This window comes from Podarcis vaucheri (assembly GCF_965113315.1).
Source record: "Podarcis vaucheri genome assembly, chromosome: 8".
Lineage (NCBI taxonomy): Eukaryota > Metazoa > Chordata > Lepidosauria > Squamata > Lacertidae > Podarcis > Podarcis vaucheri.
In genome coordinates, this window is record NC_138766.1 from 29,772,524 (window position 1) to 29,797,520 (window position 24,997).

Consider the following 24,997-nt stretch of genomic DNA (forward strand, 5'->3'; position numbering starts at 1 on the left):
TGGCCCCTGAGGGCTCTTTCTGAACCAGGTACAACACACACACAGGTGAAAACTTAACCTCTTAAAAATTAGAGACAGCAGGAATTATTCTTTGAGATAACCTAGGAAGATCCCAGCACCAGGAAGCACCAGATGCTGAGCTGTGAATCAGGAAGTTCCCGCTGACAGGAACTCACGAAGCAGCCTTAGGCAAACCACACCGCCTGTCACCACCGGTCCTCTTTCTGCAATATAAGGACAATATTCTTCCTTACAAGTTGTTGTAAGGAAGAGCGCTAAAATTTACGTGAAGCAGCTCGCATACTAAGGACAAGTAAAAAATAATTAGAACTAAAGGAAAGCAATACTTTGCCTGAATAAACACTACAGTGGTACCTCGGGTTAAGAACTTAATTTATTCTGGAGGTCTGTTCTTAACCTGAAACGGTTCTTAACCTGAAGCAACACTTTAGCTAATGGGGCCTCCCTGCTGCCGCTGCACCGCTGCTGCACGATTTCTGTTCTCATCCTGAAGCAAAGTTCTTAACCCGAGGTAATATTTCTGGCTTAGCGGAGTCTGTAACCTGAAGCATATGTAACCTGAAGCATATGTAACCCGAGGTACCACTGTACTATGGCAGTATAAAGGCTGCAACCCTACCATGGCCCCTTAAATCCCTGGGAAACTCTTGGAGAACGACAGTCATATAGTGTGTCCACAGCAGTGACCAGAGGAGGAATGACCACTGGGAAGAGCGAAGAGAAGAAACACCATGGTGAACCTGCAGTAGCAAAACTAGGCCCCTTCACCTGCCCCACCTGCAATGAAGCATGTCTCTCCCGTATCTGTCTCTACAACCACAGCAGATAATGTAACTCTCCAACGGTTTGATTTTACCCCCGAAGATCCACTCTACTATTGTCTCTCAAGACAGAAGGATGCCCCGAACAACAACAACAACAAAAAAACATGGGTTCTCGCAACCAAACTGAATGCATGGTTACAGGCTGACTACAGTATATAGCTAACTCTGTGTGTGCCAGTAACAATAACTGATAAGCGTTTTCTCATAGTACACTGTGCTTAGAATGTTTAGTGAATAAGTAAATTATTCACCTTCCTAAACAGTTTATCTTTTATTTTAATTTAAGAGACAAACACTTGTAGAGAGCTTTCAAGCATTCTGCAGGCATTATCTAGCTGCCAACTTTGCAAACAACCCTGTAATGCAAATTAGGATTAACACCCCTCAACATGCAGATGGCAGAGCAGAGAGAGACTAAACTGACTGACTTGCCTTTGGGTCACCTTCTGAGTTAATAAGGTAAAGGGACCCCTGACCATTAGGTCCAGTCACGGATGACTCTGGGGTTGCGGCGCTCATCTCGCTTTATTGGCCGAGGGAGCCGGCATTTGTCCGCAGACAGCTTCTGGGTCATGTGGCCGGCACGACTAAGCCGCTTCTGGTGAACCAGAGCAGCGCACAGAAACGCCATTTACCTTCCCGCCAGTGCAGTACCTATTTATCTACTTGCACTTTAACGTGTCACAGGGATTCGAACCACCGACCTTCTGATCGGCAAACCCTAGGCTCTGTGGTTTAACCCACAGCGCCACCCGCGTCCCGCTCTGAGTTCATAGCATGGGCAAAATTCAAAGGGCTTTCCAGTTTGTAGTGGTTATGCTGCACCACCTGTTCACTAGGAGAGTTACCACTGATTCATCAACTTGCAGGGTTAAGAATTGTAACAACTCTAGAACAGGACATGGCAAGCATCAGATAACTTTTAACAAGTTCTTTCCCTTTGCAAAAGCTAATGGGTATCAACCTGTTGTTGCACAGTGATCCAATTTTTTCTTAACTAGCTTGGGGGAAATGCTAAATTGCAGCTAACAGCTGCTTTGTAATTGTGCCAGGACTCCATTGTCCTTTCCATAGCACCTTAAAATCCAAGAGGCAACTGGAAACTAATAGCAGGCAGACAATAACAATAAATTCTTAAGCCAGGTGCAGTTTATAATCAGCCGCTGAAGCTCAGAACCCCACTCATTAATGTTGTGGGAGGGAACTAGATTCAAGAACTGCACAGAGGCCAATTTCCCCCCCCCCCTTTTCGTTCTTGTGAATTCCCTCAATCAAGGAATGAAATTCTCCAATTCTCTTTTGAGTGCTTCCCCCAAGTGCTTACAACTAGACATTGCTTCAAGAAACATTCACACAGACTTTAATTACAGAGCAGCTAGAACACATTCAATGTAATAAAACACACGGAACACAGGGGCAGCTCAAATTAATTTAGCTTCCTCTTATAATCTTTGTTTTGTGAATGTACTACCACGGTTTTAGGGGTGTTTAATGGGGGGGGGTTAAGAACAAACTGTTTTCCATTTGGAAGAGTGACCTTTCAACCTTGACGTGTGATGTTAACACAGGAACAGGGATGTGTGTGAAATTGATCTACATTTAAATCCAGGGTCACGTGGTACAAACAGAATCCGCATATCGTCAAACAGCGTAGCTTCAACTCAAAGCCTGCATGCAGTGGTACCTCAGGTTAAGTACTTAATTCGTTCCGGAGGTCCGTACTTAACCTGAAATTGTTCTTAACCTGAAGCACCACTTTAGCTAATGGGGCCTCCTGCTGCTGCTGCTCCGCCGGAGCATGATTTCTGTTCTCATCCTGAAGCAAAGTTCTCAACCTGAAGCACTATTTCTGGGTTAGCGGGTCTGTATCCTGAAGCGTATGTAACCTGAAGCGTATGTAACCTGAGGTACCACTGTATTATACAGGCAGCCACATTGTTATTAGTATGTTTTATGCTGGTCTGTCAATCAAGAGACATTTACATTCAGTAAGTGCATTTTTAGTCCTCATCATGACAGGCTTGACAGTCTGAGCCACCCCAAAAGAATAGGGAACATTTTCAGTGACAGCCACTATAAGCCAAGTGTGAGGGAGGAGATGAAGCTTAGGAGACCAGGTGCAAAGGACCACAAGGCTTCCAGAGTGGCAAAGGAGGGAATTTCAAGAGGTGTATCTTGTGAGAATGAGAAAAGTCCTTCCTGTTGATGTTTGTACCTGGGTCTCCCAGACGATCATTCCCTTCCTCCTCATGTCACATTTTGCCTGGCTTTCTCCATCACCACTTGCCTAAAAATAGTCCCATTTGGTGGCAACCAAGCTGGGCTCAGAAGCAAACTATTTGGCTTTTAAAGAAGATAAAGACAAATTCACGGAGGATAAAGCTATCCATAGCTACATCATGGCTATGATCTGCCTCCACAGTCAGTCGTGCTTCTGAATACCAGTTGCTAGAAACCACAGGAGGAGCGAGAGCTCTTGTGCCTTGGTCCTGCTCATAGGCTTCTTCCATTGGGGCATCTAGTTGGCCGCTGTGAGAATAGGTTGCTGGACCAGACAGGACTGATCCAGCAGGCTCTTTGCATGTTCTTAACTATTTGCACTCTTCCACCACTTGCACACCCTCATGACTGTTGGGAAAGGGGTAAGAAAACTGCTGAAGAGAAGCACACAGGACCAGGAGGAAGCTGGTGGCGGTGTGGAATCCCCAGGTTGCTACAAACACAGGGAGACTGCTGACACCCTGCCAATGTGAACTCCTTTACCTTTAACAGCAAAGCTGGAGTGGGGATTTCTGCAGTTGCAGCTCTTCTCAGCCCTCCATGACAAGATGCACTTTCTGAAAAATCATACTCCTACACCTCTGCTGAAAGGCCCAAAAGCACCAACTGTGATGGGTAGTGCTCAAAGTGTTGGAAAGCCAGTGTTAGAAACTCTGGTATATAAGTTAAGCGACAAATGGTTCCTTAAATCAGGGTTACAGTCGCCAAAACAGAATGCCTAGGTGCCATTTTGGGGCCAGACAGCTCAAAAGTCCTATTTTTTCAATACAACTTTTTGGTTCCTGAAATCCATTCCGATTGCGCAGATAAAATATAACAGAATTCAACAGGGTGTGTTGCTAGTGTGTGAAAACAGTCAAGATCCAAAGATCCCCAGGCATGTACCTCCAGATGGAGACGCAATCCTGGTGCCCAGCAGCGGAGGAAGCCGCTCAGGCGCCCAGGGTGGAGTGCCCAGGGATGCGGCAAGCCGCCCATAGGGGTGTGGCCTCCGGAGTCTGCCTGCCTCCTCCCACTCAGCCATTCTACAGCTGGGAAGGAGGCAGCATGCAGACAGTTTGGGCAGTGTGGAGCCTGCGTACGCCCAAGCCACCACGTCTCTCCCAGGAGAGACATGCGGCTCGGGCACGCTGCAGAACCCACAGTGAGTGCCACCCGGCATTTTGTCACCCCCCCTCACTGGTGACACCCGGGGCAGATCGCACCCCCCTTCCTCTGCCCCTGCATCTTCACTTGGTCACAAGTGGCCAACAGCCAGGCACAAAATGCACCTAGCATCTGGCAAATTTCGAATGCTGGCTGAGTCTATTACTAGCATACCCACCAACATCCCACTGATCAAAACCGGGACGCTTGGGGTTTTTTTGTCCCGCACTCTCGTGGCAACCAGCTGATTCACTCAATTGTGCAAGACCAACAAATGAGCCTCTTTTGACCTGGTGCTAGCCGATTCATGCAAGAACAAAAAACCGAGCATCTTTTGGTCTGGCGGGAGAGCGCAAGACCAAAAAACAATAAACAGGACATTCCAGGATCCAATCAGAAGCCAGGATGGCGTCTGTAATTCTGGGAGGTCCCACTCAAATCAGGGCAGTTGAGGAGTATGTAGCAGCCATATTCAAATCAGGAACTGGAGGTCTTTCCAGTGCAGAATCCTTGAGGTCAGAGAGAGTCAGGGCTTGACTGAGAGACACTTGAACCTAGAATGCCATCACCCCCCCAAAAAAAACACACCAATTGGCTGATTAAGCAAAAGGCTCCCTGTATTTAGAAAAGTCCTGGCCAATCCAGAGGTTTCCTACAAACTGCCAACTGCAGGGGCCATTGCTTTGGAGCCGTTCTGCACCTAAAGGAGGCTCCAAGTCCTGAGAACTAGATATTTGTCCACAGAAGCTCACTAGACCTAGCTCAGGCCTCCTTCCCCAACATTGTCTCTCTCTTTGCATCGAGTAAACCTTTCTCCCTGCCGCAAAAAATAATCAATGCTATTCAAATGAGAGCCTCTAAAAATTCTTGTTCCTTCTACTACTGCTCAAGCCCTAATAATTAAATGAGCATTTAGAAGCAGGCAAGAAAGGATGTGTTTACGTGCGTATCTGTTACACCAGACTGCTCCTTTACTTCATCTGTTTGTTAAACTGGCCGTTTTGCTTTAAGAGAATCCGCAGAAGAAGACGACGACAGTGGAGGAGGATTTGGAAGATCTTCTGGAAAAGGCTAAGACGTTGGAGGATGTTGTGCGCACAAAGATGCAGCTATTAAAGAGACCACAGTGCCCTCATTTAGTCCAGCAAATAGGAAAGTGGTTATTCTGTTCTGCAGCAGCTTTAGTAAGTTCTCAAACAAAGAAGCTTGATGAAGGCAGACAGAGAGGGACTTATCAGCTTAGGAAATGGGAAGGATGCTCCAATTAACTACCAAGCAGTCAGACGTAATTCACTCTGATGAGGCCAATGAGAGAAGACAAGATGGAGAAAATTCGTGGCCCAGCCACTTACACAACACTCAAAACATTCCCTTGCTGACAGTTAAGCTGCCCACTCTTTTCTACAACTTTCCCCAACTACGTCAAGAGGTCATAGGTACACTGATCATCCATGGGAGAGTTGCTCTTGTACAAGCCCTAGTAACACAAATCTGTTTCCATTGCTTCGACTCCATCTCTACTAGAGGAAAGTTCACCTGCTAAGAGTCCTGCATGTCAGAACTGCTGTTGAAAGGCAGCGGACCACTCCTAGAAACAAGATCCCGATCCTGATCTTTTCTGATGGCATTTCCGCCCAAGGAAGTGTGCACAAAAATATTATTTCACACTAAAAAGGCATGCATAGTTAAGTGTTTTTAGGGTTGGAATGCAATCGGATGCATTAAAAAAATGTGTATTTCACAGGAAGGATGCATATAAATTGTGTGCATTTTGCATACAGATTTTTCATGTGCTGTTTCATTATGTCCACAAAGAACAGGGACAAAATGGAGCTATAAGTGAGTGCCAGTGAAACTGACACAGAACAGACTTAAGCTAGTTGTGTGTTGTGACTTGTCATAGATACACTATAATATTGTATTCACCAGAAACTGGAAAACCCATTGTTTATTACAGGCAGTGACCATTTTGTGCACATCTGATACACGATGGCCGACACATGCACCACTTTTGGCCCCCAACGGGGGCAGAATGGGACAAAATGACCCGGAACGCAATCCCTTTGCAAACAGGAAGCTGCCTATATTATTATTTATTAAATTGTATGCTGTCCTCCATCTGAAGATCCCACAGCAAAGAGCCATGGGTTAAATAAGAAGCTCTCATGGTAGAAGACTAGGCCTTGTGACTCTTCCACTTAAAATCTGTTGTTTGACCTGGATTTAAAGTAATTGTTACTAGTCACAGGGATACTTCAACCTCAGTACAGATCATTGCTCTGTATTAAAAAAACAGTTCCCTTTCTCTTCTGTCTGTTTAGCATTATAGCCAGTGCAAAGGGCCCCATTTAAAAATTACACCATGTGCAAGAAGTGATATGCAGTGAGCTGCGTGCCTGTAGTGGCTCACCACAACGATCAGGCAGTTTTCCACATGTCACCTCAAACTGTCATAAAGTTAGGCTCACATCATCATCTGCATGGGGAAAACACTTCACCAGAAAATGGCTCGCCATGTATCAGCGGCCTAATCTAGAGTGGTCAGCCCATGGCAGCTGTATAACCTCACCCTAAGCTAGTCATGACGTAAGCCTGAGAGTATTTCAAGTTAGCCAGTTTCAGCAATGAAGTACTTATCTGGAAAATGCCAGCCCTGAACCATTTCACTCTTCACTGTATATCTATGGAGATTATCAATCAATCATCCAATTTGCATGCCACCTTTCCAAAATTAAAGCCATGCTCAAGGCAGCTTACACACCATACGAAAAATTGCATCACTACAAGCATAGCAAAAGTAGTCATAAACAATAAACAAGACGTCAAAAACACACACGACCCAATTGAACAATTCCCACATAAATAATGAGATACAAAATAAAGATACAGAAAATTAAAACCATCAACAACCCACCTCAACAAAAACCCTTAAACAAGACCCAAATCCATGAGCCTGTTCAGCACTCCACTTTTGTAGCTGGAGTCAGTCCTGCCCATGCCAGGTAGGAAAAGGCCTACGAGATAGGGAGCAATTCTTCCAGGACTCATAGCGAAGGTGGGGTCTACCCATCCCAACAAACCACTCCTGCTTTGCATCCTTTTCAGAAAGTCCCATTTCCCCTTTGCACCCAAAGAGCCCCACAAAAACAAATAAGGAAATGATTAGTAGAGAATGGGAAAAGGTGCAGTCATGATAAATATCATGCATTATTTCATATTCCAGGAAGGCCAGCTCCAGACCTTTATAGAAGTGCAAAGTGCTCCCCTCTATCTGCATATGCCAAGACATACGTATTATATATACAAGGCTGCTCCTCAGCTGGTGTGCTCTGCGTAGATAAGATCTGATGAAGCGGCCGTGGAAGCCTGCCTTGCCTGCCAAACTGTCCATTGTCAGGAATCTGGAGAGTATCGTGAAGGAGGGCCTAGAGTTTAGGATCACAACTCCGTCAACAAGAGCCTGAAACTCTTAATCTCAGGGCATGGGTTTGAGCCCCACGTTGGGCCAAAGATTCCTGCATCGCAGGGGGTTGGGACAAGATGACTCACGTGGTCCCTCCACAACTCATGGTCAACTCCACAATTCTGTCAACTGCAGCCGCCTTTTGGAAGCTCCAGTCCGTGACGGGTCACCTGCTGGTCTGCAGGCCTCATCAAGATGCCGGACTCTGCTAACCTTTGAGAGTAAGCATGCATTCCCAGTGCTAGCATACATCTGGGGCACCACAGCATCCTTTTAAAAAGCACTGTTGACAACTCCGCTTGCTGGAAAACCAATGAGTGTGTGTCCAGGGTACATTAGTGTGTGCCCTTTTAAAATGTGTTGGGGGGGATTACTGGATTCTTCTTGTTTTTATTTTTTATTATGCTTTTTTTCTAAAAAAAAATGTTTAGGGGTACTCTCATTTTCCTACTCATATTGAAATATTGCCCCTCAATGGGGCCAAACTTAGATTCACAACATGTTTAGGTACCCCTGCATCCCCCCAGAAGAAAGCACTGCTATTATGTACCTTGTGTGATTTTTTTTTGTGGTTTTACACTGCAAGCCTCTCTGGGACCTGTGGTACCACGGGTTACAGATGCTTCAGGTTACAAGCGCTTCAGGTTACAGACTCCGCTAACCCAGAAATAGTACCTCAGGTTAAAAACTTTGCTTCAGGATGAGAACAGAAATCGTGAGGCGGTGGCACGGCGGCAGGGGGAGGCCCCATTAGCTAAAGTGGTGCTTCAGGTTAAGAACAGTTTCAGGTTAAGAACGGACCTCCAGGACGAATTAAGTTCTTAACCCGAGGTACCACTGTACAAATATATGATGGTGGTGGTGGTGATGCAAGCATGCTTTGTATTCCTGAAGAACCTACATCAGTGGGATGCTGGAGCAAGCAGAATCCCAGGCTATATATGGTATGTTTATCCAACGATCTGACATAAACAGGTTACCAAAAAAAAAAGACAACGGTGAGGTGAGCAGAAGTCTCAGTTCAGATCCACCAAGTGGCTTCACATCATTCCTTGCAGGAATGCAAAGCGAGTGTTCTTGAGAAGCCTCTCGAAGCAGGAAGTTCCACTCTGCTGTACCAAAGAGCAGCTATCTGCAGAGCTCTCCGCAGTTGCTGGCTCGGCTCCACCCCTGCCTACTGCTGCTGCTGCCCCTCCTCTCTGCCCCATTCACAAGGCAACCCCATAGAGGGCACGAAAGTACATACGGCAAAGAATGCTGCCTGTTCCAAAGGTTGACGAGCACCGACAAGTGCACCATCGACTTTCTTTAAGGAACAGCTGGGAGCAGCCAAGAGCACCGGCGCTCTCTGCCCACCCCATGCACAGGCAAGAGAGGACCTTTGTAAGACTATTTCATAACAGATCCAAAAAAGAAAGGGTTTTTTTCCCTTTTTTGAGGGAGGGTAGTTGTTTAAAGGGGTGGAGGAAGGAAGGTTTACTGGAGATGCCTCAGAGCAGACTCATAACTAGATTTAGAGTCCTGCCTAACCTGTTTTGTGGTATGTACTGTTTAACTGTGCTCTTTCTTTCTTTCTTTCCTTCCTTCCCTCCCTCCTTCCTTTCTTGGCAAGGAGATCCGCAGCCCCTTTTCCTCCTCTCTCTTTCACACATTTCTAAGAGGCTGTGCTGTGTTAAAGTGACATTTCAAAAGAAGCCCATCAGACTGCCACAAATGTTTATTAAGGCATACAGCATCTATATTTTGTAGCACTGAATTGTTCGGAGCATTTTGCTTTCATAAGTTCCTTTATCCCTCTTAGCCACCTCTCCTACTGCGAAAACCGAATGTTCTCAAATAAAACACCTTTTTTCAAAGTAAAGCTTTTTTAAAAACTGTACACCACTTTGAGACTTTTTTTTTTGCCACTAAGCGACAAATAAATATAACAAGTCTAGCCAGTCCGAACTTGCAAACCACCCCACCTCCCATGCAGTAAAAAAAACCCAAAAAACCCTTTCCTTTAGCATTGCAAGGGCACATGCATGTATATATGTCAATGGAAGGAAGGGGAGGGGGAGAACTAAGAGGTTTGCCTGCTTAACAAGAAACTGCTAAACTTTACCACAGGACACAACAGCAGAGAAAAGAGGGCATTCTAGTGATGGAAAGAGGAAGATGTTCAGCAGCTGTTAAGCAGCTGACATCAATCATGGCAAGGGAGCAGTTAACAAAAAAAACAAGAGCGGAGAAGGAGGAAAGAGGAAGGTTGGAAATAAAGAGGCTTCTCAAAGCCTAGCAATGTTATTTGAATGCACTTCAGAGATGCTCAGTGCAAAAGCTGAGCTGGACAGAAAGCTAGGCACAAAGTTCTAAAAGCAAGCCTCCGTACCATTCAAAACCCATTAGGCTGAGGCCGAGTTTCTGAGACTCGCTTTGTTACAATTCCCAGCATTACAATACAGAATCTGGAGTAACACAGCCTCACGGCTCTGCAAAGTTACCCCTTTCTCCAGGTGTGCATGGCTTTGCCAAGGACCTATTTATTGCTTGAGGCCCTTTCGCTCCTTTTATCGTTTTTTTCAATGAAAAGCACGACAAGGGTCTCTTGGTATCCAGGACGCTGCTTCAGCAGTCCAAGCCCTAGACAGACAGAGCTGTGGCTGTGTGTGTGTGTGTGTGTGTGTGTGTGTGTGTGTAAAAAGAACTGAAAATCTTGGAAGTGAGATCCATGGTAAAGCTCATAGTGGCATGGTTCAGACATCACCCTAAGCTGAAGCATGGTTTGGAACAAATGCGTGAGCTCCTGGAAAGGAGATCACAGCAGCTCTGCTGGTCAGCAGTCATTTTACTGCCGTTCCACACTGACAGTTCCAGGTGATCCAATCCTAAATCACACAATTTAGCTCTCTCTACGCTAACCACAAGCTGTAACCAAGGTTTGTCCTGTGATTTTCTGAGTCATGGTTTGTTGGCTTAGCACAGCAGCAAAACTAGGAGGGAGGAATGAACTGACCATTATTGCCTCTTCCAGAGCCCACAAGCCGGTCCAGCTGAACCATCATTTGGCTTAGCATAACAATCGGGAACAGGCCATACATACATCAGCTGCTTTAACACTGTACCCTCAAAGGGCTAATACTCTACTTTGAATAAGCCTGAATATTTTGGAATAAATTTTATTTCCTTGTTTCAAAGAAGAATCTGCTTAAAAGTTGTGCTGAGCCAATGCAATACCCCAAAACCAACAGGGTCAATGTAGCCCTATGAACCCCTCCCTCGAGATAATTTCCTCACATCAATCTGAATTTGGGCCTTGGCTACAACAGTCTAACAGCTTCCATTCCGGAAATCTTTTAATTTTGTATATCTTCTCCTGGTGCTGCACATACCAAATTACAACACAGTTTCCAGTGGCAAGTTGACAAGGACATTTGTGGACCCCTGCTCTGCAAAAAAGAGGCAAAAGATAACAAGGCTTCTGAGTCTTTAAATGGTTGCAGGGGTTGGAATTCCTATAGTGACCACTCCTCTCGTTGTTGTATGAGATGGTGAACATACTGAAACTTCCTCCATCCAGTGTCCTGAGGTTGTGTTTGAAGACTTTTCTCATCAATAAGAATGCACACAAGCTGAATAAGCACAACAAGGGACAGCCATTTTTTAATTTTCCCAGTCACCCCACTGCCCCTACTTGATTGGATATCCAAATTAAGTAAGGGAGATGGTGTTTGCAACTAAAATAATAATAATAATAATTCCAGCCCACCCAAATAACTGTACTACCTTCACATGTGTTCTGTTTCCTGTTCTGCAAAGCCACCCAAAGCATTGGCATCATAAGCCTCAAGTGCCTCTTGCAAATGTTCCAATACCTGCAGTGACAGCCAAGCCAGAGAGGTTGAAATATAGCGCTGTCAACCTTGCCAGTTGGGCTAGCAGTTCCTTCTCTGCTCCAAGGTGGGGCATAGCAGGTGCTTATTATTAATCAATGTGTCATTCGGAGGGACCTCTGCAAATCTGCAAGGGATCATTAAGAGAAGCCCCAAAATATACAGAAAGCAAGAAACGTTACAGCCATCACCACCTGAGCATGTCCGATAAATAACAATTGTGCAGTTCTCATCTGCACTGCTGCATTGATTGATTGATTGATTGATTGATTGATTGATTGATTATGACTGCATTTGGGGAGGAAAAGGTGCATTACTCTTTTTACAGATGGAAAGGGATAAAAAAGAACTCAACTGCCAGAAGACAAAATGATGTTGTTTCAAACACACCCAAGAAATCTGGTTTGTGCAAAAGACCTTCTGCAGACCAAACTGGACCCAAGCAGAGTGGGATGAAGCCAGTTATATCGAACAGTTGTGCTTCCAGCAACAAACAGGGCATTGATAAAAACTGGAAGAGCCTCTGTTCTGGGGCTTTAAGTTCTGCAAATGAAACAATCCACTGCTGACGCTTTTCAGAGGGAGTGTTTAAAAAAAGAAAGTGTTTCAGGGGGAGGGAGGGAGATGCCTCAGCTGCAGAAAATGTTATATGCAGAATATCAATTAAAAATAAACACACATGTGGCGCTGAAAATGAATGAGAGCTACTGTTGAGCATTGTCACTCATTACTGAAAAGGTTGCCCCAAGGCAAAATGAACAGTATAATAGAAAATATATGGAAAGCTGGGGTTGGGGAGGAGGAATGGCAAAGAGGAGGCTGAGTGAAGGGGGGAGCCCCAGAGAGACAGACTACGCATTATGCGCTTTATAAGTAAAACAGGAAAATAAGGCATTTTGACACTCCAACATACAGATTTTGCATTTTCATCAACTAAACTGGAGCACCTAGTTTGCTTTCCTAATAGCAGCTACACCATTTCCACACTTGCACCAGAAAAAGGAAACATCTGGTGCTAACTGTCATTGTAGTCCAACCCCTTATAAATGTTTCAAGGAGTTTTGAGCTATTCAGCCAGAGGCTTTTTACACAAAACAGTATCCCTTTAGTGCTACCAGGGTGATAAAGAACCCCAGTCCATACATCCAACAGGTAGACCATGCCTTCTGACTAGATGGCAGAACAGCAGTTTTACAGATCCCACACCTTAATGGTTACTCTCGCTTGAGACAAAACCAGCTGAGCTCAGAATACCTCAGTTATGTCAATGTTTGATCAGTATGTGAAGCCATCAAGCAAGCTGGAGGTCGAGGGGTTGCAGGAGGAGAAACAGGAACGGAGAAACAAGGATTACAAACCATTTATATGTGCAAGGTTCTGTCTCATTTTAGGAGATCGGTCCACATGTGACCTTTATAATTGACCAAAAGGGTATTTCAAGGCTGTCCTTGGAGTGGGGAGGGGGTATCCCTGTTATTTTGCAAATGCTTGTCCACAAATCTTCTCCTGGGTTACATTGGGAATTGAAACAGTAAGTAAAATTGTTTATTTTCCAACCAAGTTGTGTCTCTAGCCTTCACAAACCTCCCTGAAGAGACCAAGAGGTATCTTACATCATCTCCAGACACCCCAAATTTAACTGGTTTGTACTCTCAGCCCCAAAACCAGGGTCCCCCTTTTCAATGTGGAAAAGAATATTCAGATGTGTTCTATTTTTCCTGAACGATGCCAGGCTGTCAATTCCACAGCAACATGAACCTCCTCTTCCTGGCAACATATAGGAAATGAACAGCTTTTTCTAACAAGATAACAAACCCCCAAATTATTAAGTTCTATACGCGTACTCTTTGAGAACGTTTTGGTCCCACGGACTAGTTTTAAGGAGTAACAGGTGCACTCAAGCAGAGGACAGGAAGGACATTGCCTTTTAGTGATAAGAAAGCACAAGGAAATCTTTGGAACATATTTATTGAGAGAGAGAAAGAAGTAGCAGCGTTAGTAGTAAAAAGTTAAAGATGGGATTGGTCAGGTTTGGAAGATGCTACTCCCCACCTGTTTGAAAAGCTGCGGTGCTCCTTTTCTAAACTACATTTAGAAGACAACCACACACAACCAAAACTTAAAATTCTGTTGTTGTTTTTCTAAGGGCTCGGCATATTTCGCATAGTATTCTTGACACCAGCCCTGTAAGGTAGACAAGCATTCTACCCTACTGCAGGCTGGAGGCAGAGGTTGAGACATATCAGCTTGTCTAAAGTTTCCGCGTGAGCTTATAGAGCAGGTAAGATTTGAGCAGAGGCTTGCCTGGTTCCTATTTTATTATCCTCTGGAGGCTTGGAGATGACTTATTTCTCCTATTTTTAAAGATAACAATCTTAATCCGGCTGCTTCACGCTGGCATGGGGAAATGCCAAGGGCTGAAACCAGATCAGCTAATGCAACTCTGCTGGGTGGCAGCTACGGCAAGCAGAAATCCATCCCCTTGGCATGGGTGCTGCCTTGTTAATGGCACTGGCACCCCTACACACAGAAAGAGAGTATATACATACACACAGTTAGGTCTGACAGTCTTAGCAGTGGCGCCAGCCAAGTACATGTGGGTAGGCCATTAAGGGCGCAACCTGGTTCTAGCTGCACTGAGCAGGGCTTTGGGCCTGACCAGGGTGCATGTGCTAGATGGCACCACACAGTTTATGATGCCAGTCCCACCAACGACGTATGCATGTCAAAGGGCAATGCCAGTGTCCTTAACAGGGTGGTGCCAGGAAATAAATGCAGACTGAGTGGGGCCAGAGCTCTGCTTGCCACTATGGGCTGCACCCACTAGCTATTAAGGAGCCGCAGAGATGCACGTGCCACAAGCGACTTACCTAGCGGACCAACAGAGCCTGAAAATCTGGGTTCTCGTATTATAATTTCCGCTTCTAAACCTAGTTTTTTGCTAGATTGGCGTGCTCATTTTCATAGCATTTGCTGTTATGTCGAAGTGAACTAGCCCTGCCCGAATCAGGAAAGAGCTCAAAAACACACCAGATCATGGTGTGCAGAAATAGAAGGGGGGGTTGGTAAAAAAAATACTGTTTGAATTAAAGTATCATGAGTGTGGCCAGCGTTTTGGGGATTCTGATGCTCTCAAAAGAAATCTTTTAAACTCTTCCCTGTTCTCTCCTGGTTTCGAGTTTATCTGTTCAAACGTCGATAATGTTTAAGTATCTGAAACAGCAGGGTAGCTGTGTTTGTAAGCCATGCGAAGGCTGCAATTGCAATACCGCCTTCTCAATGTAATCTCTCTCCACTCCCCTCTCGGTCCCTTTCCAGAGCTACAGGCATGAAGATGCAGGCCAAAGTACAAGCAAGGGAAATTAGCCAACCGGAGCTGCTGCGGAGGCTCACCTCCTCCCTAACCCCATGTGGCATCTCTGGACCAATCAACAAGCTCCACCCAGCTGTTCAGCTCTGCTCCCCGCACCCAATGACTGACAGCAGTGCACTGTTACTGCAGAAGGTGTCATCCATCACTGGAGAAAGAGAGCTTTTCAGTGTACCAGAAACTTTAGACATCTTAAATCCATCCTAACACCTGCATTTTCTCCTTCCACACCCTGTTCTTTTCTCTCTTTTTAAGGGGGTGGGGTGTGATTTGAATGCATGCACACATACAGATAAGAGACCCATACAGATAAAACTTCTTGTTATGACATGGTTTTCAGCCACTGCAAAAAAAATAAACTCTGCATACAAACAACTTGTTAAGGATCTGAAACACTCTGCCATTGCATTGTTCTTCCAACATTGTGTAGCACACACACAACCTTACGTTCGCCTCTCCTGAACCTTTAGGAGCTATGGGTGGCATGATATTGCTAAAAAACAGAAGAAAGAAATAGACCTGACAGCATATAATATATGCCCAGATGACAGAAGACTGGCTTTACTAAAGACTCACGAGCATGCAAAATGCTTATCGAATGAGGCAGCTAGTATTTCCAATGTGGAGACTCCTCTAATTTCCCTACACAGAGTCTATTTTTAATCACCAACTACATGCACCCTTACGTGTGCATACATGCCACAGTAGAACTGAACAAGCTCAGTAGTTCTATTTCACAGTTAACTTTGTGCTTCCATGTACGAGAAGAAACATTTCTCCCCTTTCCTTTAGAAATTTTGCAAAAAGCAAGCTAAGGGCACAATCCCGCTGCCTGAGCTGAGATTCCCACATCCCCAAAGTGCAAAGTAAACAGTTTGTCAAGTGCATCCCTTAATTCTTCCCATCAAGCCTGCACTTCCCTCCTATCTTATAACTCTCTTAACTTATGAACAGCAATTGAAGGATTAATGACAGAGCTGGGAATTTTAACCTAGGGCTAGGGCCAGAGATCTGAAGGCATCTATAAAGTACGAGTGAGAGAGACCAGGTACAGCTCTCTCTCTCACTCTCCATGTCCCATACCTTGAAAGCCTCTTTCTATTTTCATGTCCAAAACTAACAACTCACAACTGCTCAGTTTGCACAAGGACAGCTATGCCTATCACGTTACGCAGTTGAGAACTCGTGTCATCCAAGCAAAGCCACAGCCAGCCCCAGAACATTTCAAATTAGAACAACGTAACACACCATCTCCCAAACTTTGGTCTAACCAGGGTTGCACACTGCCAGTGCCGATCGGTTTCATTCATGAGCAATAACATGACGCAACGGCAGCAAGGCTACAGAGCGTGCTCAGACAGAACAAAGTGACCTGCAAATCTGTTTACCCTAAATTTGTGCTTTACTTTTGAGATCAAAAAAGTTCAATCCTCATGGCACTTTACAGGCAAGACCTCTTGGGTTAAGTTACTCATTTAAAGTGGAGCAAAGCTTTGTTGGTCTAGAGTAGACTGGAGATTAATTCACCAATATAATTTTCTATTTATGGAACAGAATAGACAATAACGGCTAGAATTTACTGCACGTTTATCGGGGAGGGCATTCATTTGAATGTCAAGATTTGAAAACGATACACATTTTGAAAACGGAAAAGATCAGGTCTAGCTCCAGACCATTTTTCTCCAACATTGTTGCCATCCAAAGTGGGAGATGCTAAGCACAAGACTTTCTGCAGACAGGATAGGGCCAGAAATTGGCATTATTATTATTTTCAGTCAGGCAATAAGTTCAGGCAGTTAAGCTGATGCAGCAATGTGCCCTCAAAGGACACAATTTAGAAGCACCTTTTTGATGCACAAGAATTTGCAAACATCACCCCTGACAAGAACACTTGTGTGAGACTGGACGGTTTAACTTTCTTGGACCGTTGCTCAAGCTTCATGGCCTCTCTCTGCTGTTTTTTTAACTGCAAGTTACACCTTAAGCATGGAAGGGAAGAGCATGGATTTGCTTTCCAGCCCCTCCATCCCCTTACTTAAAACCAAAAAATAGTAGTAGTAGTAATAATAAGTCTTCCATCCTTTTGACCTTGGACTTGTTCATTTTGTCGGTGTCTTTCAGCACATTCTCTTTGCTAACTATTCCACACACTGCAAGCCCTGATAAAAGTGGTTAATGTTTACTGAAACCTGCGCATGAACTGTACTAAACCTGATAGGGAGGAAAAAAGGCAACGTTCTGCTAACAGCATCTCTGACCTTTTTTATTTAAAAAAAAGCTGCACTCATTTTGACTTTTTAGCAAACCGTTTTCAAATAAATTGTATGTAGTTTTGGAGTGAGGGAGAGGCTGAGGAGAGAAGAGCAGGCAGCAAAAGATCAGAACAAGTAATAAAAAAGAAAGAATTTCTACACTGCCTGCACAGCAGCTGACCCAAACACTAAGATGTGTACCAAACCAGCCTCTTGGGGTCTGGGGAAGGATCCATTAAGTTTGCTTCCTACAGAAACAAAAGGAGCAGCAGCAGGGAGCCGAGAAACCAAAGATCACATCACATGTGTACAAGGTTAGCAAATAAAAGCTGTCAGAAGAAACATATTGGCATCTGTTCTAAGGCAAAGGTGCAGAAGTTCTGACCCTCCAGATGTTATTGGGACTGCAACTCCCATAAGCCTCAGAAGCATGGCCAATGGCCAGAGTTGCAGCCCAGCAACATCTGGGACGGCTACAGGTTACCCATCCCTGTCCTCGGACTCCTACTCAGGTACACAGGCATGACCTAATATCCCATTAAACTCAATGCCTGCAGTTATGCCGCTGCACATTACAACACAAGGTTTCTGTGATGGAGGCGGCATGATGCGGTTTCGCAAAGCGAGAAACCAAAAGCCAAGGTTTGGGGGTGCCAGAAAAAAATCTATTACTTTGGTCCTGCCATCCTTCAGCAGCCAACGTTCCTCGGGACATCAACAGAGCTCTCCCAAATTTTCCAGGCTATCGTTGTGCTTGCTATCATTCTGTACAGATTAGCTATCGCTTTGTGCTGCTGGTTCAATGGTTTCTTCCACACAGTCATTGTTCTGACCCAGATTTGGGGGGGGGGGAGTGCATTGTAAGCCATCACCATAATTTGATCTGATAAATTTTCCATTCTTCTTCTTCTTCTTCTTCTTTACACATCAAGAAGGGCAATGGAAAGAAGGCTTTTAATTATGTTAACATATTCGTGCATAAGGATTAAAACTCAATCTGAACTCTGCAAAGAGCAGCTCTTTTCCCTCTCCCCCCCTTTTCTTTTTTTGTAAAGCAAGATGCTCTCCCAGGTGTTTAAACCAACTTTCCCCTGCTCTTCCCTACACAGCAGCAACAGAAAGGCAGTCACCTTGGAAACAAACATTGCCCAGTGTTTGCAGAACAAACAATGGTACCTTTTCAGCCAGTATGAAGCAGGCAAGGCATGGGGCAGCCAAGCAATCCTGGGGCTTACGGGAGTGTTAACATATTGCATTCATTCAGAGAGTCAAAAAATAGTTCAGCACTAGAAGTGAGACTCTCTCAAAGAGTGAATCTTTGGCTGGAAACCACAGCCAGACAATCCTGTGAGGTCAGCCCAGTCTCCCAACTAGGTGGCAAACTTCGCTGCGCAGTTAAGCCTGACAATTATTTTAATTGCCTCATGGAGAAAGCAAAGCAGTTAGCTCATCCCTCCAAAGCAAACTTTGAAAAAGGAGCGAATGCATAAAATGTATAGGCGTTTGCATCCATATGTTTTATTCCACTAATTTTACAAATGCTTCCCACCAGATGACAATGTTTAGGGTTGCCGTCTCTGTGACTGAAAGGTGTTTATTATTTCCCCCTGAAAACTGGGTGCAGAATTATGCAAGCACATGCAGGCATCTCATCAGGAACCCAGGTCCCAGGTCTCAGCCTCAAAAGAATGCTGCATTCAGCAGACAAAAATGGCGATTTATAAAAAGTCACCACCTCAACCTGAATACACAAACAGAAGCAGGGCACTCGGGTCACAATGCTAATTTCAAAAAGTTGTTGGGTTTTTAAAGAGTATGATTCTGCACAGTAAACAACTAGCAAGCTGTTAAAAACAGTAGCGCTTTAGCCTATCATAAAAAGTAAAGCTGTTATGCTTATAAGGATGCAAATGTAGAGATATCCTATGGGGGGCGGGGAGAGAACTATGAGCTTGACACCCAGCGACACCACTTTGCATAGAAGGAATGAGAAGTAGCAGAGTCTGGCTGGATCAGGCCAAACGCCCTTCTAGTACAAGAATCCTGTTCAGCAGATGCTCATGGGAAGAACTCAAGCAAAACCCTAGCGCAACAGCATTTTCCCAAAATGTGATTCCCAACAACTCCTCAGTGTTTGAAATCAGCCGAGCGCCAGGCACATTTTGCAACAGGCAGAAAGCCTTTTGCGAGGAAGTTGAGATGTTTGGTCACCAAGTTTGGTGCCTAACATCTCCATCTGGCTGGCTGGCGTGGGTCTTTTGGTGTTGCGGTGCCCCATAGACCATTTGCCTTGTAATCTTGGTTTTTTTATTAAATGGGGGCGGGAGCATAGTGTTGTGGTGACCATAACCTAGTTTTAAGATGCCATCTGGCTCCTAGATTTTAAATCTCAGTTTCCAACAATGCAGCGGTACTCAAAGGTTGCTGCCTCAAAGAGTGGAGGTCGAACATGGCTTCTTAAGTATCAATGGCTACTCTAGCCACAATGACTATGTCAACAACTATACATTGCACCTCTGCACCCAGCAGTTGAGTATCTAGTAGTCCTTTCTCATACCAGCCGGAATATAAAAATGTCAAAAAAATTCTGGGTGCCTCTTTGTACACAGTCAACCAAACTTGTCAAAGCTCAAGATGTGTGGATCAATTAATGTTTTAAGCTCTGGTGCAAGCAGTGAACTCCACACCCAGAATTCTGTTCAAGCAACCAATTTAACCCGCAATCCAGTATGCAAAAATATCTGACACAGAAACACAGGAGCCCTGGAAAACGATGTTAAGCTGTGTGATGCTCCCTTGGTTTCCCCTTTGGCAACCCCAGCAGCTGATCAAAAAGAAGGAAACAAAACCCTAAGACGATTAAGGAAAAAACAGCATTCCGAGTGGACCATCGCTGTGCTTCATCGCCAGCTACAGCTCTGCCCTGAAACCCTGGCTACATTCCTGAGAACAATTACATATAGGAAACGCCTGTTTATATTAATTGCATTAAAGCAGAAGATACTACTGCTTAGCTGCCTGTATTATTGCAACCCTAGAAAGCTAAATCCCGTTTTTCCTCTCCCCCCTTAGCAAAGCCTGAGAAGGAAAGAAGGAGTTAAAAATGTATAAAACATGGTTCACAATGACCCGTCGCTCACTTAATAACAACGGTGCACAAAGAGAGCGCATGACTGGAAGCAGAAATGTCTCGAGGATGCTGTTCCTATGTTAACATGCTGCACCTTCTAAGGAACTTAAGAAAGAAAAGGGGGACAACTTCGGGCCTCATCCCTTTTCCACTCTCCACTCCCAGCACTATTTCTCCCTACGGAAACTCAAGGAGTAAGCAAGCTCCCCCACAAAGATGAAGGAAGGGGAGATTGTGAGCTTCTTCAGCAACTGCCAAGGAAGAAAGGGGTTAAGCGTGACCATCTTGCTGAGGGAAACAGAAAGGAGCAGCAGGCAGAGGTGCAGGCTGAAAGTTATCGGTAGCTTTCAAAAACCGCACCCACAGAAAAAAACGCCTCTCCTCCACTACAAACACAGGCAAGCAGAACAGTTGCAGCAGAACAAATCCGTCTCTTATCTTTATCTCTCTCCCTCCCCATCACAAGTTTTCAGGACAAAACTCTTTCAGTTGCAGGGGGCTGGGGGGCAGAGAGAGAGATGAGCAGCCTCACCCACCCAACCCCTCCTGGGTGACTGTCTTAGTCCGCGCTGCCCTTTGCTAATAAATAACATTTTAAATGAAGCCTTGGTGACCCTTCCCAGCTTCTGCCCAGTCACAGTTAAGATACTGCTGCACACAAAATAATAAACATCTGCAGCTGTGTGTGTGTGTGTGTGTGTGTGTGTGTGTGTGTGTGTGTGTGTTATAAAACCCTTTGCCTCCCCAACACATCCCAGCCACCTCCACAACCCAAAAACGGTCGTACAAGCTTCTGGCTGCAAAGGCTTGCATCTACCCACTGCACAATTTTGACAGGGAATTGGCAAGCAATGTGGCATAGTCTTCCTCAAATCTGAATTATCAGAGGCACTTAGCTTTTCTTCCTTCACAAGGTAGCTCTCTTGTCACTTTTAATATTTACCTCACAAAAATATCTAGTGTGAAGCCATGCTTTAAAAAGACTGCAGAGGTGATGTTACAGTTGCCAACTTTATTATTTTTCTCCATTTAACCAGACGTTGGTTAAATGTCTTGATCTGCCAATGTTCCTCTCTGTTCTGGGAAACCAAGTGATATTTTTTTATAGGTCAGGTTGCTGTCAAGCATAGAAACAGGCCAGGCTATTGTTTTCTGGTCAGCTGGCAACCATAGGTGCTACACCTTTTCTCTTCAATGGCTTTCCACAAAAATAAAAAATAAAATTTAAAGACATCTTTGGCAAACCAGAATTGTCCAACTCTTACCATGCAAAAGAGCCCACAAGGTAGCATTCAATTCCATGGATGGTGTTCTTCACACCTGCAACACACCTTACCTCTCTAGATCAGTTTTGAAATTACAGGTTGGAGGCAAAAGTGAAACACTCACTCCAAAAAAACCCAAAGCACCAGTTCCGAACACACCAATTCCAATTTAATGAGCTTACAAATCAGACTGCAATTCTGTAAGAGGACACAAGGGTCAAGATCCACAATAACAGGATGGAAGCGTGCTTGGAACTGAAGCCCAGCTTGTATTATTTAAACGTGCAGAAACCCAGAAGGTAACCAACACTTCTTCCATCCTTGTTGCAGATCAATGCCAAGATGATTTCCAATTTTGATTATGTGGTTAAAGACACAGGAGTCTTACAAGGGGGGAAAGTAGGCAAACTTACCATCCTGAGGCTGGAAAACAAACTGAAGTACACTACACTCCTGTCACACAGTCATGCTCCAGTTCCTCTTCCCCCTTCCACAGTCATTTTATGTTCCACAAAGTGAAGCAGAACTTACAGTAGCTGTGTTTGCCAGCAAACCATTTATTTTTAAAGTGGAGTGGCACACTGTTGACTAAAAGCAAAGATCTATCAGTATAGTCCACCTCATTTATGTATATTTCTGCCAACTCATTCCAGCTGGTGCAAGTCGAGTTATCAAACTTTTCAACCAGCTCCTGCATCTACTCCTGCGTGTCGCAGAGCAGATGACCACATCCCTCTCCATTTGGGTACCAACTGTTGAACAGATTGCTGCAGTGGAAAAAAGACACAAGCAGGCCAGGCGCTTTCCCACAGGACAGTCGGCAGGGCTAAAATGAGATGCGGCTGACCTCTGTTCCCCGTGACAAATATGAAAACCTGAAAGACCGCCTCTCCCCATATAAACTGCCCCAGACACTGCGTTCATCATCTGAGGTGATTCGTCATGTGCCTCCTCCATGTGAGGTCCAGAGGGTGGCAACACAAGAAGAGGCCTTCTCTGTAGTGGCTCCCTGTTTGCAGAATGCTCTGCTCAGAGAGGTTTGCCTGGCGCCTTCATTATATATACAGTCATACCTCAGGTTACAGACGTTTCAGGTTGCGTTTTTTCAGGTTACGGACCACCGAAACCCGGAAGTACCGGAACGGGTTACTTCCGGGTTTTGGCGGTCGCACATGCGCAGAAGCGCTAAATCACACTTCGCACATAAGTGCTGAATTGCAACCAGCGCGTGCGCAGACGCGGGCTGCGAACATGCATCCCACAAGGATCTCGTTCGCACCCGAGCGTCCACTGTACAGTGGTACCTCTGGTTGCAGATGAGATCCTATCCAGAGGTCCGGCCAGGACCCAGAGGTTTTCACAACCGTAGAGACCGCTTCTGCAAGTGCGCACGGCAGTCTACCGCTTCTGCGCATGCGCGCATGGCAAAAACCAGGAAATATACTTCCAGGTTTGCCGTTTACATAACCAGAGGGATACGTAAGCGGAGGTATGACTGTGTTTTAGGCACCAGGAGAAAACATTCCTCTTCAACCAGGCCTTTGGCTGATTAAAACCCTGCAGTCTTTTAAATGTGTCTGTGAGAAACGGGGGCGTTATTGTTTTGCTGTTTTGTTTTATTATTTACTTGTTTTTATTCCTGTATTTTATTCTGTTAACTGTCCTGGGATCTTATGATGAATGGGGGGAGGGATGTAAATCTAAGAAATAGGTAGCAAATGCATCATTATTAAAAGCCACTACTATAACATATTCCACTGATTTTTACAAAGTTCACTTTGGTCCAATGCTCAATCGTCTTCCAACATAAGCAGCTGACCAGAGTATGACATAGTAAAAGCACATGATACACGTGGAAAGCACTTATTGACACTGAAACTGCTCCAGAATTTATTTATTTTTAAGGCTGTCACTTTTTTATACAGCAACAGCTCTACAGGAGTCTTGGTAACCAACATGACAACTCTGCAAAGTAGGCCAGTAGCAGGCCCGGATTGCTGATAGACTATCAAGGATGAAACAAAGGCCTGCTCAAAGTCATCTAAGATGAGAGGTTTAAATTGAGGGGGCTTTCTTTGTCACCAAGCTCAAGCTACTCCAGTTCACAAATTTGGCTCTATCTTATGTATCCATATACAGATTCACAAATTTGTAGAGTTCGAAGGGACCCCGGGGGTCATCTAGCCCAACCTCTTGCAACTGCAGGAATCTTTCACCCAACGTGGGACTCGAAACTACAACCTAGAGATTAAAAGTATCATGCTCTGCCAACTGAGCTATCCCTCCTCCTCATATCATGTTTAAAACAGGTTTTGTTGGGTTGTTGTTTTTTAACAACCAACTCATTTTAAATTAAGTGAGCAATAAAAGAACGTTCAGTTATCTAGCGTGAGCCAGAGTACTGCACACCTAATTTTAAAAAGCTCCAAACCTTCTCCACTCTATAGAAAACCTACAATAGCCTCTTTAACAGGGCCGCTAAACACACACATACCTACACACACAGCTGAAGCCAGCATGGATTATCTAGATGCAATGCAATTGATTTGTGGTGAATTTTCACAAATTCATTAGGACTAGGAACACTTGTTATACCCATCAATGTGCTATTACAAAGATTCATTGGTTTAAAAAATTGTGTCTCTCAATAGACCAAATTATTATAAAATCCATGCAACTGCAATCACCAAAACAATCTTACTCACAGAAATATATTAATCAGAACCCACTAAACAAAATTGACTCCAATAATTAAATATAAATGACTGCTGGAAAACCCAAACTTTGCCCCCAGTGTCTAATTACAGCTGTATTAATTACAACAATCATATAAACAAGGTTCATTGTTTGTTGTACCCCCACAAGCCAAAGTTGCACTCAAAATGCTCAGAGCTGGCTTACAGGATGTTTTAACAAGTAATGTTTTGCTGCTACTAACAAAAAATTATTTCCCCATTTTATTTTCCGGTTTTGTCCAATGCAGTTGTAAACACTAGAAATTCATCTAATAGATTAATGTTTAAACTTTTATTATGAATTATTTGCAATTCATATACAACTTTAAGAAAACAACAACCCACAGTGCTTTATAGCTCCTGCTAATGATCTTACAGCTATTACCTCCATTCTACAGACATGGAACCTGGTGCTAAGATGTCAAACTTCCCCAAGTCATCCATATGGATGACAAGGAATTTGAACTCATAACTCCAATTCCCTGACTATTGTACAATGCTGCATCTCCACATATAGCTCCATCGGTAGTAGAGCGTGAGACTCTTAATCTCAGGTTCGTGGGTTCAAGGCCCCATGTTGGGCAAAAGATTCCTGTAGTGGGTTAAGCCTAGGCGACCCTCATGATCCCTTCCAACTCT

General features: G+C 44.5%; 1 protein-coding gene and 1 long non-coding RNA gene across 12 annotated transcripts in view; one reads left to right on the forward strand and one right to left on the reverse strand.

Moving 5' to 3' along the window:
* RREB1 (ras responsive element binding protein 1) overlaps positions 1-24,997 on the reverse strand; it is a 125,796-nt gene that overhangs the window by 77,575 nt on the left and 23,224 nt on the right. Inside the window, exon 1 of one of the 10 annotated variants that reach the window (XM_082234170.1) lies at positions 14,477-14,614. The exons of the other annotated variants lie outside the window; for them this stretch is intronic. The gene's annotated coding sequence lies outside the window, so the exon portion shown is untranslated. Of the gene's footprint in view, positions 1-14,476; positions 14,615-24,997 lie in introns of those variants that run through there. 10 annotated transcript variants of the gene reach the window in all.
* Positions 8,848-15,973, forward strand: LOC309538893. Of its 2 annotated transcripts, none has more exons than XR_014222468.1 (3): positions 8,848-9,117; positions 9,844-9,981; positions 14,925-15,973. It is a non-coding gene; the product is annotated as an uncharacterized lncRNA (long non-coding RNA). The 2 variants fall into 2 exon arrangements; XR_014222469.1 differs by having other exon boundaries at positions 8,848-9,101.